Below are 22,627 nucleotides of genomic sequence, written 5' to 3' on the forward strand. Positions count from 1 at the left end.
CCCGGTTGTTATTTTAATTTTTTCAAATATCTTGGGAACATATGTTGGCCCGGTTTTTTACATGCTTTCCTTCGGTTTTATTTGTTTACTATTCAACCGCCTTGATTAAGGGCCTAACCCACACTCCAAACATCTTTTAAACTTCTAATTATTCTAATTGCATCTCTATATTCACAGACCTTCTTCAACGCTGCTGTTGCACCCTCGTGATCTGCATTGATTCGGTTGACAGCCAATTTGTGCTCTTCGGAAACTTCTTCAACTCAGCACGTAAAGCCGCGACATCACTGGTTAGTTCATCATTTTTCACCTGCTCAGCTCCCAACCTCCCACCGAGTTCCTCATTTTGCTTATAAAGCACCTCATTCTTGGATCTCATTCCTTGCCACTGCTCCTCGGAAACCTTAAGGTTCACTACAAGCTCCCTTTGGGTGGCCTCTGTTTTGCCAATTCTCTCCTCAATGCCTAAACTAATTACGGAGGCCAAATGAATTCGTTAATGATACTAAAATGTGGCTTGAATGTAATGGCATAACATGGTTAAAAAGGTCTTAACACTAACAAGGTATAGGATAAGTAGGTTTATCCATTGCTACTTACTAGCTTTTTAAGCTCATGCATTGGTTGTTTAAAACGTGTAGGTAAAAGATTCAATGAGAATTTTAAGGTCTGAGCTTGGGAGCTTCGCATCATCCTTCAAAAGTAATTTATAGTGTTTTGAAACCCACTAAGATGATATGGCAATATTTTATGGTAGTATGAAATTATGATATGGCAATGTTTTATGGTTATAGTATTGCCTGAGCGACAACTTGTGTCGCCTATACAGCTTCTTAACGAATAGTCTTTATTAATCGGTATCGCCTAAGCGATAGCTTGAGTTGCCTAGGTGGCTACTTAATGTTCGCGATATTCAAATGATGTGCAAAGGTACACAGTTGTAAACAAGTAATACAATAGTAAGTATAGAGTTATCGTCTCTACAGGGATTGTATATGTAAGTCAACAATTGCAAAATTTAATTATTAACAATTCTTAGAGTAATTAAGATTTGGATGTAAAGATTTAATTAATGACTCAAACTAAATTAAACTAAGTATGTAAAACAAATTAAATAACAACACAAAAGAGAATAACAGTGGGAAAGTTTAACACTAACAACAATGACATGAAAGGTTAGAATAATTATTTCTCCTTAATAGATAATCATTAAAAACAATTCTATAATATGTTCGATGATTTCGTGGAAATATGACGATTTATTAATCCAATTTCTTCAAGCTGTAGGCTTCTCTTGAAGTCCTACATCAACCTTTTAGTTAACATATATCTATGCCAAATTAACACCAAGATCACCTTCTCAAGCATCATACATAAGGACTATGCATGCAACAATTATCTCTCGATATCGTTTCAACATTCACCATTTAAGTTGTGTGTCTATTAATTATTACCTATTCTCAAATTAAATAATTAATTCAATTAAATACCAATGTTGGCCATGCATTTGTAAGTTTGACATGTAAATTACTTGAATGAATAAACAATGATATACACAAACATTAATAGAAAAAAATCAACAATAGCATATCAGATATCAATAATCATTCTAGCAAAACAATATTAAGCCATGATCATTAAATTAAAAGCAAGAAGACAATTTGTAATCATGTTTATCAACATAACAACACAACAACAAATAAGATAAAGGAAAGATGAATAGCCAATAGTGGTTCTCCGAGGCTATTAAACATTTAAGAGGAGATGATAGCTAAATCTGATGGTTCTCTGTGGCTAACTTCTGCTTGTTTTCTCATGGTGGCTCTCCTCTTCTCTTAAGCGTCATTCTCACCTTAATGCTCTTAAGCTAATGCTTTTCTTTTTTACTCTAAACTTTTGAGTCAAATGCTCTCAATTGTGGTATGTGGTGGTACATCTTTTCTCCTCAGACTCATCCCCTATTTATATTACTGAGTCCCCTTCTATTTTGGGTGTTGGTGACGTGAACTCAGTTATGAGTTAATTCACGATTTAAGTGTCCTGATTATCTAAATAGGTATTTGCTCGGTTAATAATAGAAATATGAAGAAATAAATAAATGAAAGGATAAACTTGGATATAACTTGCGAATATAGACAACCAAAAAAGAATCGACGCTATATAACAACGCGACCCGTTTTCTATATTGTTGTTAACACTCGAAATTTTGGGTGGATAAGGTTGATCGCCAAACTTTGGGATGGAGAACAAAGTGATAAGATCGGGTTGGTGAACACCACAAGAAAGGAATTTCTTGATAAATTCTGTAAGTTTTTAAAGAACAAATAGTTTAACTTGAATGAATTTTTATCATAAAAAGTCTAACCTTTTACAATGCTTAAACCTAATATTTATAGGACACAACTAGGTAGATTAATAGCTAAGATTCAGCCATAAATGTAAACACTAGAATGTTCTAGATTGCATTAAAGCCTTCACTTCAACCGAACAACAAAAAATGAGCTCCATTAATACGTTTCATGCATGCTTAAGGGATAAACAAGCTCTAATAGTCACATTCAGCTCTTATGGTGGACGGTGGCCTTTAATTGCGCATGAGAAGATTAAAAAGTCACTTCTAGAAAGCTTCTCCATGTCTTCATTCAACTCCCATCTTAAATAGAACATTAATCAACTTTGTGTTGACTGAATGGTCACTTTCAATGCCCAAATGAACGACCATTTAAGTGTGAACAAAATGGATGCTTTTTGCAAATCCAAACAGCCCCATAATGTGAACACTATTGACTCTTCTTGGAAAAAACGAGCAGTCCCTCTAAGCTTTAATTAGGCCAACCATTGGTTTTCTCCTGAGACACATTAAACAAACATTAGACACTCTAAATGAAACAATAAAGCTGTAATAAACTTGGACAGAATTTAACACACTTTAAGACACTTTTAAAAGGTGTAATAAAAAAACACAATTAAAACACACATATTAAACATGTAATAAAAACTAACTAAATTAACTAAAAAACCACCAAACTTAAAGCACATTAAAAACGCAACACACAAAAGAATAAATAGCACACATATAAACTAAACTTTAAAAAGTAAAAGGCCATGGAATTTAAATAAAATAAGTTTGGTCGATTTTTAGGCCTTAAAGCCCACATGCAAGACGTTGCATGTCTTTGATCGATTCTCATCTTACATTTAGGCCCTTCGAACTTGGCCCTATCATGGGTCCGTTTAATCAAATCACATGACGTGACTGATATCACGTCAATTGGTTCCTTGATTCATGGGTGTTGGTTCTATTTTTTATTTGCTTTAATAGATTTAGCAAATGATATATTTCTAAACTGCAAAATTATTTGTTTTATTAACCAGGCTACGGTTTTTAATATTTTATAACTTAGAGAATTTCCGTTGCAAAATGAGGTGATCATTCAAGTACTTTTTTGTAATAAAATAAATAGTTTTAATGAGTATTTCCATAAAAATTAGAAATCGATTTAACAAATTTAACATTGTTCTATTACATGATTTTGAATAAAAAATATGGTTTTAAAACGAATTTATGTAATTCCTCAAGATTCGACCGTAACGTCTAGATCGAGTGTGGGGTGTTACAGGGAGCTTGATTTAGCTAGCCCATGTATTAATTTGTTCAATTTTTAAGTTTTTGGCAAGTTTCCATTGTAGAGAAATTGATGATTTAGGCTTGAATTTGGTAGATATTAGCTTAGATCATGATAAGGATTAAATTGTAAAACTAATTAAGCTTTTTAGATAACATTGAAATATTAGGGGCTAAATTGAATAAATTGGAAATCTATCATGAAATTATGCTATGAATAGGAAGCATAGGGTCCCTATGAAAAGATGTGAAATCAGATTTTGATTCGATATTAGATATCGTAAAATATGCATATCTCGAGTATAAAGACTAAATTGAATAAAATGAAAAATATGTTTGGATTTGAATTTAAATGTTAGTTGGATGTGAACTAATGTTGTTTCTATTATTGAATTATCAAATGTAGCTAAAGACAACGTCGGGCTATCACAAGAGAAAGGAAAAGTGAGAGTTGTTGACAAGTGACAAGAGAAATTCGGTTTGTACTTTTATGATTCGAGATCATTGAATATATATGCATATCTATATATGTTGATTACATGATTTACTATCGAGATAAGCTTATATTGTCATATGAATTGATTCATATTGAATGATATTGAATATTGAGAAATGGGACTGAATTGAATATAATAGAAAATAGTATGATATAATTGATATATGATACGTGATCTGCATATGGTATGAACCATGCTATGTGATATTAGACATATATCAAATGAAGATGAATTTGAAATGAAATTATGATATATGAATTGGTTATCAAATGAAATTGGATCATTGGTACCCTATTAAATGTTTGGGTAAAGTCGGATATAGTTGGCATGCCACAGGAGAGATTGTGTACGGGTTACTTTGGTTATATTGATGAGCGTTAGGCACATTTTACTTTGGATGTTTCGATGAGTGCAGGGCACACCTTTTACTTTGGTTATACCGATGAGCGCTAGATGCAATTTACATACTTCAGATGTTTCGATAAGGTACTAGGTGCCAAATTAGTGTTTGGTTGGATAATCCGTGTATCCGTTCGAGTCCATGTCATGTTAATATGGATTATAAAATGTTAGTTGGTTAAATGATTATTTGAAATGATTTGATAGCACAAAATGGTATTACAAATGCATATATGGGATATGTGATTATCGATAGCATGCGAAAGACCATGTGAACCGGTTATACGATCCTAGAGGGCCGATATAGAAATATGGTGAATCAATAGATTTAAATTGAAAATGAGATTATAGATTAACTAAATGGTATGATATGTGTTATAAATTGTTGTTGATGATAGTCAAATGAATTGATTCATATGTTATGAATTGGTGGAAATGAATGCTTGAAACTTAGCATGCTTTATTGTAAATAACATATTATTATCTCGTGTATATGCTAGAATCATGGAAGTAACACTGAGCTTTACTGCTAAGTGTACGGTTTGCTTATTTTGTTCGCGGGTCTAGGTGAATCTCGAAGTCCCAAGAAGTAACTCAACATCCAATCTGTAGCTCTCGACTCAACAATATTTGTATAGTCCATTTTTCATTTTGTTGTATGACAATATACCAAGGATATGGAGTCAGTTTTGTATCAAAATGGTCATTTTGAAATCCAAATTGGCATTGTGATTTGAGTCAAGTTAGAACTTGTTGAATGCATATATGAGAATGACATAAATAGTTGAAATGGTTAAATGGCGAGAAATATAGAAATTTTCATATGAATTAAGGTTGAGAGATGAATTTTATGTAATGTAAATGTATATGAGATGTTAAAGGTTAGAAATGACCATATTGGAATGATATATTTGCTAAAATGGTTGCAATTGAGGTACTGAATTATTTGTTTAGATGTTATAAATTGGTACCATTTTGGACTTTTTGGAAACAGACAGTCATGTCGCGATGTCGGGCCCTTAACATTGCGGCAAGGTCAAGTCATGAGTTATGTTGCAACCTGGAACCCTAGAAGTTGTAATGTTAACCTGGTAGCTTGAAAATTTTATAATTTGGTCCTTATTCGACCCTAAGTTATCTAAAGAGATTTTGTAAGCTCGTATAACACTTGTTATGATGGTATAACATATAGTAATGATGTTTTGAAGTTAAAGGTATGTATTAGCTATTAAATTGAATTGTAATTGATCGTAGTTACTCATATAACACCCCTAACCCGTATCTGACGTCAAAACAAGGTTACGAAGTATTACCAGAATTTACAGATCAATTAACAGACATTTCATTTCAATTAGCATTCATATCAGAAATCAAGCTTAAAGTCCTTTATATGAGCTTTCAAGGCCCAAAATATACATTAAAAATAGGTCGGGACTTAATCGGGTACTTAGAAAATTTTTGGGAAAACATTCAAACTTTTCAAAACTGCAGAAGATTCATGCCCGTGTGGCTAGGCCATGTGTCTCACACGATCAAGAGACACGCCCGTGTCTAAGGTCGTGTGAACATTCAAAATAGGGACACACAACCCTGTCTCAACCCATGTCCAAACATGTGAGCTCTCTGACTTAGGTCACACGGCCAAGCCACACGCCTATGTGCCAGGCCGTGTGAGCATACTGACTTGTATTATTAAGGTGCAAGGGTCATACGGCCAAGCCACACGCCTGTGTGCTAGGCTGTTTGAACATTCTGTTTTACTCTGCTTTAAAAATACAGGGGATACATGGCCATGTCACCTGGTTGTGTGTCACAACGGCTGAGACACTCGCCCGTGTCTCTACCCGTGTGGACGAAAATAGGTCATTTCCAATCCACATTTCTCACCTAACTTGTCTTCAACCTAATCCAACATTTTTACACAACAACAAGCCATAACAATACATTCAAAACAAGCTAGAATCATGCCTTAAATATTTAATATCTTCACGTACAACTAACATTCTTTTAAGCACCTTAAATGACATATTATAACATGTATGTTCATGTATTCAATATATTCATGTATATAACTAACTTATATGCATAATTGTACCCAAGGTTTGCTAAGCTAGTTTGCATTATTTCAGACCAAGTTGCTTAACTTGGTTATATATATACATTACATATCAAGGTACTGATTCATGACCAGTTCATTGCATACCAAAGTGTATTTCAAATACTAACATATTTAGTTATATATATACATTACATATCAAGGTGCTGATTCATGACCAATTCATTGCATACCAAAACACGTGTATATAAATGCACATTTAGTTAACACTTTACCTTTTACTAAACATCTGTAAACCAAACCACATAAAGCAAATGTGCACAAACTAAAATGTGCCAAAACACAAATCAAATGAGTGGCTAATCTCAATAAAAAAATATATAAGCCAAGATTAGCCAAAATAACCTATACATGCCATTATAACCATAATCAAAATATTTGAAAATACCGATAGAACTGATGGATAGTGTGATTTAGCTCCGACAAACTTCCAACCTGACCGAGCTTCTGATAATCTGAAAAGTAAAGAAAAATAATTTTGTAAGCAATAAATGATTAGTAAGATCGTGTAAACTTTATTCATATCAATTCATTTCAAATATGAAATTTATTTATGTTGTGAATAAACTAATAATGATACCGCAATACTCATGAAGCTATATTCATTGACTCACAAGATGAATAAATCCACAATATTACTTTTACATGTTATCCTAGCATAGTAGGATTTTAAACAACTTTAAACTCTTCTAAATTTCTTTATCTTCGTTTGCACTTCTTTACTTTCATACTCATCCCATGTACATAACACACAAGTCATAAGCATAATATTCAACCATAGCCACGATGATATGACCATGCCCCGGGCACACTTTCGGACTAGCTCTCTCTGCCTTGTTTGCAAATGCATGCGAATTAGCTCATTTCCATTTCGTTGAGCTCCAATTAGCTCATTTCCAGCTCCATGAACTCATTTCAGCTCATTTGAGCTCAATTTCAAAATTTGAGACTATGCGTTCTTAGTTGCTGGAATTAATTTAATTTGTCTTTAAATAAATTAGTTTAGTTAGTTACAGTATGCATATGAATTAAATTAGGCTGATAATTCTAAATTAATATGTTTTATGTTATTACATAATTTTAATGTGTCTTGTTCCTAATTATTTTGACTTAAATTCAGACATCAATTTAATTTGTCTTGTTCAGCTGAATTTAATACTTAGTTAATTAATTTGTCTAGTTATATTACATCTTTAATGTGTCAAGGTGCAGCCGAATCTATGATGATTAATTTGTTGCTGTTTGTTGCTTGATTTTAATGTGTTCTCATTTAATTAATTAGCTACATGTATTTAATTTCAGGTACATGCAATGGACGGTACATGCATGTGTGGCAAATTAAATTGGCTACTGATTGAAGCTTCCTAGGTGTCCATTCGGCCAAAGAAGCTATTGTTTCTTACTCCCAAGTTGACCATTCAGCCAACTTTTAATTCTTCTCACATTGCTGGATTCATTTTGGCTATTCGGTTCCATTTGTTCACATTCCAAGACTCTTCAAAGCTGAGTTTTCACACCTTGATGGCTGCTCATTACCTCTTTTAATTGCTGATCACTTTTCAGCAAAGGTTGCCAATTAATTGAGCTTGTTCAAGACCATTAACCGAACCTAGCTGCTGCCATGCACTTCTCCAAGTTTCCAAATCCATTGATCGTTCTAGAAGTTGTCCATTCAAGCTCACATTCAGCCGAATCTTGTTATTTTAATTAAATAGGTTTATTTGATTAGTTTTTAAGAATTCAGGTGGCTATTCGGCTAGCTTAGTTTTCATCTATAAATAGTTGTTGAAATTATATTGTAAGGGACTTTTGAACCTTTAACGAATTGCTGTCAAAATTTAGAGAGGATTCTTCTCTTAAATTTCGTCCAAAAACTTCGTTAACTTATCTAAGTAGTTAGTGGCGTCAACCGTTTTTGTTCAATCGAACTTATCACGTTTACGTGTGGCGTTCAAACCAAATTATACCAAGGTTCCTATCTGATCTAGATAGTGGGTCGAGGTTTCCATTTTAGTTTTCAAAATCAACTTTAGAACCTATAAGTCTCGGGTCAACCCTTAACAAAGAGTTGGTTCATTCTTGTTCTCAAGTTACCGTTTTAAAATTCAAACACCAAGTTTTTCTATTCTTTCATAGCCAAACCTTATACATTTAATTAACCTTCTTTCATAAACCTATCCTTTGACACTCATAAGCCCTATTTAGCCTAAATCCGACTTCAATTCAAACTCAAACGATTCTTCCCTGTTTTAACGATCGGGCAACAATACGACTCGAATTCATCAACGAGGCCGGGTCGCATCACAAGCTAATGCATTTAACATAGCCTTTCTTGAATTAATCCCATGATAAGTCATTTAATAAGAAATTGCACAATTTAAACCTTACTACTCTTTCATGAGCACTTACATATTTTCTCTTGAGTACTTACCATTTTAATGCATCATGTAAATAAACATATTATCATTCAACTAATAGCTTGGCACTTGCCTAAGCATCAACAACAACACTTATTAGTGTACTTGAACATATTTCATATAAATTCAGCATTGATAAACTTATTTTCTCAACATGTGACACTTGAGTTTATTACTCATCTCAATTTACATAATTTCCTTATATCAACATCTAAAAGATATTCACATATGTACATATCATGATGCATATCATTCTCTTACTATTTCTTCATAAATATATATCATTCATTTCTTTATTTCAATATACCATGTACCATCATTTCCATGTATTTCGTATATATATTCTAGTAATAGTTCCTAATTACTAATGTACTTAGTCATCAGGCAAGTTTCATACACATGTATCTTTTATCTCATATTTCAACATGTCATGTAATATCAGTTTCATGTATTTCAGGCATATATGGGTAATACTTCATTTCGTACTCATATTTTCTCATGTCAGGATTTTTCCCGTTGAATCATTTAAAACACCGATGGATACACGGGTAGTACACACAAAGTGTACAAATTTGTAATTCATCAATTCATATTCGGGAATGCTCATACGAGCATATAAACGAGAAGCTCTCTCTCGAGCCATATAAAAGGAAGCTCATGTGAGCCATGTAACGGGAAGCTTATCCGGGCTATATAACGAGAAGCTCATAAGAGCCATATTTAGGAAACTTCGGATAGCCATATATCGGGAAGTTCAAGCGAGCCATATCGGGAAGATCTAGAGAGCCATTAATCAAGAAGCTCACAAAGAGCCTTTAATCAGGAAGCTCACGACAAGCCATATATGGGGACGCTCATAAGAGCTGCGATGTGTCCACAACACATGTAGGATCACAACCGATCGAGATGCTTCGAAGAGCTATTAATTGAAAGCTCGCAAGAACCATATAACGGGAAGCTCGAGAGGGCTAATAACGGGATGCTCTTTCGAGCTGTGGTGTGTCCGCAACATATGCAGGACCACAACCAATACGGGAAATCTTGTATCCGTCGAATTTCATTTATTCAAACGGAACTTAACATTTATCGAGCTTTGTCAGATATGTAATCAATTTCATATAAATAGCAATTACACAATTCACATATACAACATTCAATTCTAACATATAAATATACACAATTTAGTTACACGAACTTACCTGACTAAATTGTAGAAATATTTAGATTCAGGGGCATTCTGGTAATTTTTTAATTTTCCTTGATTTTCCACCCGATCCTGATCTAAATTAATAATTTCGTTCAATATATTAATTTAGACAATAAAACAATTTAGCTCATGTAATTTGGTCATTTTTGAAATTTTTACAAAATTTCCCTTAAAGTTTTACTTTTATTCAATTTAGTTTTTGAGCCCAAAATATGCAAATTAACCCTTTTTAATACAAACCCAAGCTAGCTGAGTATTCATGGCATGCAATACAGCCCATTTTTGCAATAATTTCACAACAAACCTTTTTATTTTTACTATTTCAACAATTTAATTCCTAATCGAAAAATTCATCAAAAATCACTTAATAAAATACTTTTAAATAACAATTAATATCTTAAATTCATCATTTAATATAAAAAATCCCAAGGTTTATCAATGACAACTTTCAAAATCTTTAACAGTTTCAAAATCGAAGGTATAGGCTAGCTGGATCTAGTTGCAACAATCTCAAAAACATAAAAATTATTAAAAACAGAACGAAAATCACTTATCGATTGGATTTTAAAGCTTGGCCAACCCTAGCTCTATTTTCATGGAATCTTTTGGGTGTAATTTGGGGAAGAAGATAACCACACCTTTTTCTTTCTTATGTTTTTATTTTAATTTAATTTAATCCATCAAATTACCATATTACCCTTAGTTAATAATTAATTTAAAACACCAAATCTGTACCAATATTTGTCCATCACATAAATATATGGCACAATTACCATCAATAGAAGGTTTAATTTCACAATTGGTCCTTCAATTTAATTAAATTCTAACTAAATAAACTTATTTATAATTTAATCCCAAACTTATTAGGACTAAAAGAAAAATTAATCCAAAAGCTAGTGGAATCAATCATAATACCAGCGCTTGGAAACTTTGACCATGGTTTAATTACCATTTAAATCCCTTTTCCTTTATCAATTACCCATTTAGTCAAATAGTGATTAAATTTTACATATTTTACAATTTAGTCATTTTTAATTAATTAACTATCAAAACGTTAAAATTTTTTAATGAAACTTTAATACCACCATAGTGCCACTCCGTAAATATTTATAAAAATATTTACGGCTCGGTTTATAGAAACAAGGTTCCGATACCTCACTTTCTAAAACCACTTGACTTAGAATTTTACCACTCGAACCTAATAATTCACTTACTCATCCAAAAATATTTTTTTAAAACCATATTTGACTTGTAAATATTAAATAATAATATTTACGAACTTACTCGCCGGATTTGGTAACCTCGAACCACTGTTTCCGACAATACTGAAAATCGAGTTGTTACAACTTCAACAATGAATATAATATCTCATAACTCAAACCCGATAACCGGGTCAGGGTGATACACATTGTTAGCAGGTCTATCACCCACTACAAGGTCGCATCAACAACATGACCAAGGTAACTACTTTGTTTAAAATAAGTTGTACTCAACCTTGAATTTTGACGTGTTATATAGAAAAAAATAATAATCGTTGATCTGATCCGATTCATGGATCGATAGAAAATAAAAAAAAATGAAAATAAAAATTTATAATTATTCAAACCTTAGAGTATTGGATTTTGATTTTCATTTTTTAATGGGTAACAACTATTTGGTTTTTTTTTATATAATATATCACCTGTCAAACTTATCCAATGAGCGATTTTTTATTCAATCAATTCACCCCATACCATTAAGACAATACTAAAAAATATTTTATAAAAATATTGTAAAAATAAAAATAAAAATATTTATGTATTTAAACATAAAGTAAACTACACAAATAGTCACTTAACTATTAGTAAGTTGCAAAACGATTATCCAATTATTTGATTTCTTTTCTTTTTTGGTCACTAGTTGTTAAGTGGCTAACGAATAGATGACATGTCAGCTTTTTTAATTGGCATAATAACAACTTTAACCCTCAAAGTTTATATTTTGTGTCAATTTAGTCTTACTTCTAAAAAAATCATCAATGTTTACTCAATGTGTAATTTGGTCCTTTTGCAATTTTGTTTTTCTTTGCGACTCTTTCACCTAAAGAGCTAAAAAAATTATAAGCTAAACTTGATCGAAAATAAACCAAAAATGGAAACACTAAAAAACCCAAAATCATAATTTTCACCTTTTTTTGTTCTTTTCTCTTGATACTTCAATTCTCCACCGTTGAATTGAACACTAACAATTGAGATGAGTTGATTTTTATTGATTCACTTTCTTCACTGGTTTTATAAGATTCATGCTTGAATCTATTGACATTAATTTAGTTGATTTACTATTGTTATTGTTATTGTTATTACCGTCTCTTGCAAACTCAGAGAGCCTCGTCACTTGTTTAATTTTATAAAATTAGATATTTGTTTTTATTTCTAATTTACACAATATATTGAATTAATTTCCATTTAAAAATAGGATAAAATTAGTGCATTTGTAAACATTAAGGGTTAAAATTTTTAAAAAATTAAGATTAAATTAATAAATATGTAAATGTTGAGGGTGAAATTGGTTATTATGTTGATTTTAAAAGCTATCATATCATCTTTGCATTAGCCATTTAATTGATGGTGACCAAAAAATAAAAAATCAAATAGTTCGATGATCATTTTGTAAATTTTCATGGTGGGATGATAAGAAAAAACTTATTAATTGTAAGTGACTAGCTATGCAATTTACCCTTAAACATAATAATGTATGGACAGGTGGGATAGCATCTATTTCCCTCTTCTTCTTTTTTCATTTCATAAAAAATGGTAAAATTTCAATTTTAGTCCTTATGCTACACTAAAATTTTTTAAATTATATAATAATGGTCAATTTTCAATTTTGATCCCTATGTTAAATCCAAATTTAAGAGTCAACCTTTATACTTTCAACTTTTTGACGTACTTTGATACCTTGATTTTTACAATATCACTTATTAGCTAAAATGCTTTGTTTTGATTGAAATGCTAATGTAACTTTTAAGAGTTATTAATACTATTAAAATTCTTCTTTGTTTAAATTAAAGTCCATTGTAATGCCCTTTTTTTACATGACTACTAAGGGAGTATTTTTTTTAAATTTCAAAATATTACACCAATGAATTTAATTAAAAATTTTATTTCAAAAAATAAAAATTTTAATGATTTTAACAATAAAATCTAAAATTTTAAATTTAAAAAGTAAAAAAATTAAAATTTTAAAAATAAAAATAAAAATACTAAATTTTAAATATACAAAGATTTGAAATATATTTTAATATCGAAATATTTAATTGAATAATAAAAAAATTAATAACTAATATTCATGAATCGGAAGTGGTTGTTATTTTTTTCATTTTTGTATTTTTCTCATTGGTTAGGGTGAAGCATGTAGGCCCCACTTTTTACATGCTTTACGGCCTTGGCAGTTGGCAGCTTGTAAGGATTCCGCGTGTCACATTCTGTTTCATCGGCCTGAACACTCAATTAGCCTCAGCTACTTTTCTTCTTCTTTTTTTTTTTAGAGTTAATTGATTTCTAAATTTGAAATCACTTTTGACATTAGTAGTCAATATGAACGTCCAAATTGAGAGAAGCTTGAATGTGATTTCTTAGTAATTTTTTTTATATTTTTAAAGATTTTTATTATTACTTACCATATTATTAATTATTAATGTTACGTGGTTAGTTACAAGAAATATATTACGGTATATCACAAAATCTAAATTTTAAGTATAAATTAAATTCGAAAAAAACAAACTGCAGATTAACCCAACCATAAAATCAGAGTCCAACCTCTCAAACAAATAATGTATCTTAGGTACCATAAAAGGTGACGCTCTATTTGGAAAAAAAGGAAATTAAGTGAATTGTTTTCAAAAGATTAAAAACTATGAGTAGTAAATTAAAAAGTAATTATGGAATAAGAAATTAGAGATGCGAAAAGAAGAAGTTGAGAAATGGTTAAGTAGTATAATAAAGGCTAGTGTAGCAAAGAAAAATACAAATCATATATAATAAAGATGTTAACAACACATGATTACATCAACACATTTATTGCAAAAGCTACATGGCTCCACAAAAGGGTATTATATCTCCTCCCTTCACAGATTCAAACTCCATTAATGAAACTCATGGGTTTCTCTTGAGCTTCCAACTCCATTAAAGGAATAGCGACGGTACGCCATTTCCTTGCTTGTTTAAGCTCCCTGCAAACTCCAAAAACAAGTATGGAAATAACAATCGTCGTCCCTAAAGAAACACTTAAAAATTTGTACCAAAAAACAAGAAATTAGCTAACGTTTTAATTACTAGCTACTATGTGGTACTGCTGCTGAAGGTTTAATTTCCCATCATTTGTCCAATAAAGGGAATTAAAGAAAAAGTGGAAAAGGGCAGCTGCTGTGCGTAAATCCCATGCACGAAAGGCGTAACAAGAATTGCAGAGAAAGCAAAATCTTGGAGACAATATAGGGTTACTAGGTAGATAGATAGAAAAAGATGCATGTCTTGTGTGGTATATGGACAAAATGGTGGGTACGTGATTGGGAGACATGATGATGTTATTCAGTTGTGCAGAGGGTTGGGCCCCGAGGGAACAAGTCTTTTCTCCACACCGTATCTTGGATCAATTTCGTTGGCTTCGGAGGGCGGCGGCGGTGGCGCCAATGATGGCAAGAAAGGGTGGAAATTGTGGATTCTTTGAAGCTGAAAGCACAAAGAACGTTGCTCTGATCGAGAGAAAGAATCACAAGGAGGGCGGTTTCTTGGGGATGGTGGTAGTGGTGGCGGAGTTGAGCCCCGGGCCAGTTGGAGCAAGAGGAGGAAGAGAAGTATAAAGATGAAGAGGCGGTAACAAGACATGGGGCCTTTAGGCTTAGGCTTAGGCTTAGGGGAGAGTTTATCTTCTTCAGTTTTTGTGAGAGAGATAGAAAAAAAAAACACACACACAGAGAAAAGAAGTGATGTCAAGGAGAGAAGGAAAGATGATAGGAGGGAGTGTTTAAATGCAAGGCAGGACCCACATGAAAAGGCTATATAGAGGGGGAGGATCTCATCAAATTAGTCACGTATTTTTGTAGGTGTTTGGCGACAAACAACTGGTGTACCGCACAATTTTTGAACCCCCTCAACCCCACCCCATCCCTGGTCTTAGAGCCATTAATCCTAGACTCTTGGAGTTGGTTTTGAAATATCAACCTTCATCCCACTGTTAATTTATAAGGTGTCTTAGAAGTTGGCGTGGATTGTAACACCGGCTAACATATCCAAGTCCAAACCATTGCAAAACCCATGAGACAAAAGCAGCTTGTCGTTTTTATGATGTTAGCATGTTTTCCCCCACGTTTTTACTCTCCAACGTTTTAGCCCGTAAAACAGTGACCATCAGACACCTTTTAAGTTGGTTAATGAATCATGTTAAGCTTCCCGGTAGTCAGAGATTTAAATGGCACTTGTTTTGGTTACTTTTCTGGCCGATATTTATTATAATTGACGTGATGACACATCGGAAACCCCAAATAAATCTTTACTGGTAGTTTTCGGAGCTGGTGCGGACAATCCGAGATCTTTGGCCCTCCAGAGGTAACTAGTTATTCAAAGCAATAAATGGCTTTAGCTTTGCATACACGAGAAATTTAGAATTGCACATGATTTGAACTTTCATTGATACACCATTCTCAGGGTGTTTATCTTCTGCAAGTCCCCTGCTTCCATTTATTTCCCAGCTATAGCAGAAGAACAAAGGGTACTTACACATTTGGATCCTTGATGACATTTGCCAATTATCTTGGCTAACTTGTAAAATATCTTAATATAATTACATATAGATTACTTGAATTATTGGTTAACATTCAATTGTATTCTACTAATCAGAAGTTTTCCGCAAATTATATTCTCACTCCTTTCGCTAATCTCCTTCACTTCCCTTAATTAATACGTTGAGTGAGTGAGGCCCTATCATCCATACTGGCTCCAGCTATTTTGGCTTATTGGCTTTCATCAGACCTATCAATTCTTTTTGTCGCTTCTTCACTTCTTTGAATTTTATCACCCCAAAACTCAAATTTCAATTTACATCTCCACCTTGATCGCAATCCCCAACCTCTCAAAAGTTTTTTCTGCCATCTTTTCTTCCTTTGCTCGAACACTGATATCTTCCAATCGTCTCAACCTTACTTCCCAATTTTTGAAGAGCCTATTTTGGCGAAATATGAACAACTTTTTATGTGTTGGGTTTGGACAAGTTTGAGACGATATTAATTGAATAGTTAAGTAACATAAATTGATCATATTAATACAAAATTACCACTAAATAATGCAATTTTAAGTTTATATACAAAATCCTAACTATACGAACCTTTATATAGATTTCTTCTCTTTAGCAACCTCCAACGGTCTTGATCCTTTAATATATTTGTGGAATCTATATGTAAGTAGTGCAAGGTATAAAGCAAACCCTGATATATATATATGTATATATAATATTTTAGTATCAAAACTATAAGTTACATCCTAAGCTTGATAATATTTTAATGTCGGCCCAAAAGTATCGGTATAGTATTGAACAAAGCCGACTCTTATTTAAGCATTGCCTTAGGCATGCATATCCCAACCCTTATACAAAGAGTTGGCCAAAGCGTATGTCGGCAAGTCTATCCCAACACTAAGGAAAGTGTTGGCCCAAAAGTGTCGGCATAGTGTTGGACAAAGTCGACTCTTATTTAAGTGTTGTCTTAGGTATGCATATCTCAACCCTTATAAAAAGATTTGACCAAAGCGTATGTCGGCAAGTCTATCCCAACACTTAGAAAAGTGTCGGACCAAAAGTGTCATCTTAGGACTGTTTTTTTGCAGTGTATACGTAAGGTAAGCTTTTCTATTTGATTTTGAATACACGTATATGCGTGAATTGCTTTGGTGTCACTACACCAAAACAGACTTTTAGCGGCACTTTTTTAGGCCTTTAGCGGCGCTTTAAGAAGCGAAAAAAAAACGCCGCTAAAGAACGTGTTGCTAACTTTAGCAGCGCTTATCCCACAAACGCCGCTAAAGACCAAGACCTTTAGCGGCGTTTTTCCCACAAACGCCGCTAAAGACCAATACCTTTAGCGGTGCTTTTCCCACAAACGCCGCCAAAAACATGAATTAAAAAATATTTTAATTAAATAATATTTATTTCTATCATAAATATTATATTATGTTTTATTTTTAAAATTTAAACTTTAAACTATATACTTTTAAGGATAAAAAATATTAAATTAAAATTTCTATTAAAATTTTAACTTTAAAGCTAAATATAAAAATTAATGGATTTAAATTAAGAAAATTAAAACAAGTTACATTCTATATTAGAATTACATAAGAAAATTGTTTACATTCTATATTAGAATTACATTAGAATTACATAAGTTCTGTTTACAAGTTACATTCTATATTAGAAAATTGTTTACAAGTTACATTCTCTCATGACCAACTCTCAAAATCAACTCTTTAAGGGATCTTTTTTTCCCTTTACTCGGTGTAAACGAGTTGCAACAGGTGGTTTATCCATACTTTTCTTACCATCCCACATGTAAACATCACCTATAGCAGTAGCAGTAGCAGCCCAGTACTTACCAGCAGAAATGCTTACGATTGTTTTCTCACAAAGGGAATATAACTGTACAAATTCATCCAAATGAAGTAAATAAAAGCTTCACTCCAGGGGAAGTTAAAATCAACAAAGACAATGGAATAGAACCTGTTGGCATCTAAGATGAGGATCTGAGGAAACCTAATAAAATAATGCTCCATCTTCAGTAATAGCCATGCTATGTACCATCCTGGCAGCTATTGCAACCACAGAACCCAAGTACAGTCAAGGCCTCAAGGGCATAGATGAAGGCTACTACAGCAGGCTAAGAATGAGAAATTAATTCAAGAGAGAATCACCATGTTCTCAGCAATATGCGGATTTGCTTTCTCAAGCAACAATGCATTTTCTTAATCAAGTAAATCTTGGTAAAAAAAAGATATAATACATTTATTTAATCAACGAAATCTTGTAATGAACTCAAAGCAATGAGCCTTAGAGAAAAACTTTTGAGCATGGCTTCAAATTTGAACTGCAGATTTAGTGCCTACATGCTCTGCATGAGAATTAGAGTAAAATAAAGTAAGTCATCCTAGAAAGGAAAATAAATGAAAGTTCACAATTATAACTAAAATAAAGAAATAAATTTAACAAGATAAAAAAAACTAAAGCAAAATTTAAACAAAGTTACACCTGCGTTTATGTAGAGTTTTCCATATGTTTTCTTTTTCTATACTTCTACATTTTGTTAACAAGCAATTTCTTTGACAATTTTTGCGTCAGGAGAACAATAATATCAATTACTATCACTAGATCTTCATGATATGCATTTTTATATTTGTCCCAAATTCCCAACTATAACAAATGGTTGTTGTTTAGTAGTGCCTCTTCCCAATCCCAATAAAGGCCAAATTATTGAGATTTCAATTTTCTACCATTACCTTAGCTCGATTATCCCTAATTTCCTAATGCTATGTTTGGAAATATAAATTTGAGAATTTGGATTTAGATTTAGATTTCGTTTCCTACATTAATTGTAAGAATAAATGCATCATTATGCATAAAATAATTAAAATTATGATTATGTATTTAAAGATATAAAACATGAATATCAAAATAAGAAAGATCCATAGGAATTTCAAATTCATCACTTATACGGGCATCCCACAATCCATAAATTTCAAAAACAGTCATGGATGTTAAACTTACAAGTTTCTTTATCACACAACTTACACCATATTGAAATTCAAATCCATTTTCAGAAACTCAGATTCCTAAGTACAACCTAAGTGAACATTTCACAGCTATCAATTATTTTATGCCTTCTATTTTATATCATGACAGACAGCTCCAGTCCATATCTCTTTTGTCAATTGTTTAGTCCCAACTTTGTTTAGCATTCAGTACCTTTTACATATAAACTCAACATACAACAATAAAATCCATGTCTCAACATGTAAGCATTTGCAACACAAGTAACACTGAACAAAATTTTACTAACCTTTCTTGAGTGAACTCATAGAAAAAAAAATTTAAAAAGATTAATAGAAACTGAGAATGGGGGAGAGAGAAGTTATGCAATAAAAAAATTTTAAAAAATTGAAAATGATGGTTATGCAATAAAAACTCACTTTCGCAGGCTGTCTATGATTAGCATCTAAATTAGAAGGGAAAAATGATATTTCATTTTTCAACTTGAGCAATAATATAGATGAATTAAATTAAATGATTCCTTTCAATATTAGCTTTAAATCTGATCAAAAAGGGAAAAATGGATAAATAATGAATACCTATTCTCAAGTGGAATATATGGATACCAAGTTGTGAAAGTATACCAAGTTGGGATTGCACTCCAATTGAACTTGTACTGCACCTAAAGTTTCCCCTCTATCGAAAAGGGAAAAATCAGAGGTTCGACTATAAAACCATAAAACATTATATGGAAAACAAATGAAAAAAAAACTCTAGGTTTTGCAGAAGATGAACAGATCAGTAATTTTTATAAAATTTTCCAAATCTATTTAAATATCATTTTAGTGTTTCAAATTCTTAGCTAATTAATCTTCGAAGCTAAAAACAACATGAAAAAAATGATAAAAGAAGGCAACATTTAGTAATGTTTAGTTCAGGGAAGCAAAGCACCCATACTGCAACTTCATATGCTTTATCCATTATTATGCCTTACATGATCGATTTAAGGGAATTACAGTTTTCATACAATGATGAAAATCAGGCCTTCTTCAAGAAGTAGAACAAGGCGAAACATGTCAATCTAAGGGCCTTGGAGCTAAGATTACATTCTATTCAGACACATTCTTCAAAACTATGCAAACAATAGCAGAACCTATTTTTCGAAACTAAATTATCCTTGACATTGGTACTTCCAGCAACTAAAAAAAATGCATGTGTTCTCAGTAGTTCAAGCAAATACTGCATGCATTTTGCTATACACGAAAAAAAGACGGGTCTCAAACAGCTAACTGAATCATACCAAGTCCTGTTTGTTGGCGAACACCAAGATGATAGCATTGCTCATAAATGGATCATTGATTATGGCCTGGAAAAAAAAATTATTAAGAACTAAAAAGCGACTATGTACAACCATATTGGCTAACAAGTTTGTGCTTGTTCTAAATTTACAACCTGAAATTCCTGTTTAGCTTGGCGAATCCTCTCTCGGTCCAAGGAATCAACAACGTAGATCCTGTTCTAAATTTCACATGACCACTTTGTTCGAATAACAGCTCCTCCATGGACAAACGAAACAGAAAACCATCAAAAGATGAAAGCCTCAATCATGTAAATCAACCATATCTAAAACCAAGTTGCCTACCGATAGTGGGAACAGTTGATAAAACTGCTCCAATAATGAAACCGAAATACAAACATTATGCTGCTTAAAATCCATTAAACGAAAGTATTAGGAACTCATTAAATGAAATACAAACAATATAGCACAAAATATAATTCCTAAAAATCAAAACGCTAAAAAAGATTTTAAAAAATGAAGCCAGAATTTAAAAGGGCTGACCTCGGAAATGATTTGGTAGGCCCTAAATCGTGCAGTTTTATTAGCTGCAGTAGCCCCAACCAAAAGGAATTTCAAAAATTCCTCCAAGAACTCATTGCTAGCGGAAGTGTCGTTGGGATCTCGGGCCAGGACCTTGCTGAAACAAAGCGCACAACCCGTTCCACGGTGGCAGTTCGCTTTAGAATTTGAAAGAGAGGGGTCAGTGTCTTGGTGAAGGCGACAGAGAATTGATGAATGGAAGGGGATTTCGAACGGACGGCTGAGAGCTCCTTCAGCTTAAATTCCAAAACATCAGCATTATTGTCTTTATAGTAATTTATACAAGAAATTCCAAAGTCGTGAAGAATTAAAACAAAACGGCAAGTAGATGGAAATAAATGATTGAGAAGAAGTTGAGAAAACTTTACCTTGCGTACGTTGAAGGAAAGAAGGAGGCTTCAGAGTCACATGAGAAACAGAAAAAGATGGCTTTTGTGAAATGAAACATGTATGTTAGGTGTTGAAATTAAAAAAAAAAAAGAGGAAGATGATGAAGAAGACGGTGGCGGTAGAGAGAAACACTTAAAGCGTGTTTTGAGGATACCAATTTTAGGGGGGAAAATTAGAGTTTCAGAGGGAAATTTTGATATAAAACGCTATTTTGAAAAGTGGATCTTACAGAAAAAGTATTTCATTTTGAACAAAACGACGCCGTTTTGTTCTTCTAAATTTTTTTTATTTTGTCTGCTAAAAATTATTAGTTAAGTAATTTTATAAAATATTTATTATTACTATTTTTTATAAATTGATTTTTTATAAAATAAAAAAAACTAAGTACTCTCAAAATAAATATTTTTTATTTTAATAAGAAAACAAATGATAAAATGACTGTAATTAATTATTAAGTTAGAATTATCCAAGGTAAGCAATCAATCTCTCACATATCGAATTTCTATTAAAAATTGAGACGTTAATCATGATTTTAAATTATTCTTTTCCGATCTAATCTCTATTTTATTAGAGATATTTTTTCTAACTAAAAAATAATTACTATTATTTTTCTTTTATTTATTTATTTATCAATAAATAGTTACCTATCCATATCAATTTGTTGCTTTTATTTATTTATTTATCAATAAATAGTTACCTATCCATATCAATCTGTTGCTTTTATTTATTTATTTATCAATGTTTTTTTTAAATCTAATATTTAAATATATGAATTAAAAAACACCAATTAATCTAACCCCTAACCCCTATCTCCTAAACCCTAAATCATAAAACATAAACCCTAAACCCCTAAACCTTAACCCCTCTTTTACAATTATATAAGAACTTAATTCATATATAAATTAAAAAATACTAATTAATCTAAACCTTAAACCTTAACTCAACCTCGAATCTTTAAACCCTAAATCACTAACTCTTAACCTCTAACCTCTAACCCCTAACCTTAAACCCCTAACCCTAACTACTAACCCCTAACCCTTAAACCCTAAACATTATTTAATATAAATTTAAACACACTAATTAATCTAAACCCTAAATCCTAACCTAACACCAAATCCATAAACCCTAAATTAATCCACAACTCTTAATCTCTAACCCCTAACCCCTACCCCCTAAATCACAACCCTTAAACTAGAATCCCTAATCCATAATCCCTAATTCCATAATCTATAAACCTTAAAATTGTAACTCATAAACCGGCCTTAAATATCCTAAATTAACCATATACCCTAAACCATATATATTAAACCCTAAACTATAATGATAATTAA

General features: G+C 32.1%; 2 long non-coding RNA genes across 8 annotated transcripts; both read right to left on the reverse strand.

Moving 5' to 3' along the window:
• Nucleotides 1–14,215: 14,215 nt before the first annotated feature.
• On the reverse strand, nucleotides 14,216–15,972 carry LOC107910132 (uncharacterized). The gene is made up of 2 exons (XR_001687481.2): nucleotides 14,564–15,972; nucleotides 14,216–14,471 (listed from the first exon to the last, which is right to left on the reverse strand). It is a non-coding gene; the product is annotated as an uncharacterized lncRNA (long non-coding RNA).
• Nucleotides 15,973–17,590: 1,618 nt separating this feature from the next.
• Nucleotides 17,591–21,466, reverse strand: LOC107910133 (uncharacterized). Of its 7 annotated transcripts, none has more exons than XR_005910268.1 (8): nucleotides 21,275–21,466; nucleotides 20,868–21,136; nucleotides 20,670–20,729; nucleotides 20,480–20,583; nucleotides 20,328–20,393; nucleotides 19,627–19,723; nucleotides 18,005–18,392; nucleotides 17,591–17,923 (listed from the first exon to the last, which is right to left on the reverse strand). It is a non-coding gene; the product is annotated as an uncharacterized lncRNA (long non-coding RNA). The 7 variants fall into 7 exon arrangements; XR_005910263.1 differs by having other exon boundaries at nucleotides 20,868–21,142; nucleotides 21,275–21,465; XR_005910266.1 differs by having other exon boundaries at nucleotides 18,005–18,093; nucleotides 18,285–18,392; nucleotides 20,480–20,729; nucleotides 20,868–21,142; nucleotides 21,275–21,464.
• Between the last annotated feature and the right edge of the window lie 1,161 nt (nucleotides 21,467–22,627).

This window comes from Gossypium hirsutum, chromosome D02 (genome assembly GCF_007990345.1).
Source record: "Gossypium hirsutum isolate 1008001.06 chromosome D02, Gossypium_hirsutum_v2.1, whole genome shotgun sequence".
NCBI classification, from domain to species: Eukaryota; Viridiplantae; Streptophyta; class Magnoliopsida; order Malvales; family Malvaceae; genus Gossypium; species Gossypium hirsutum.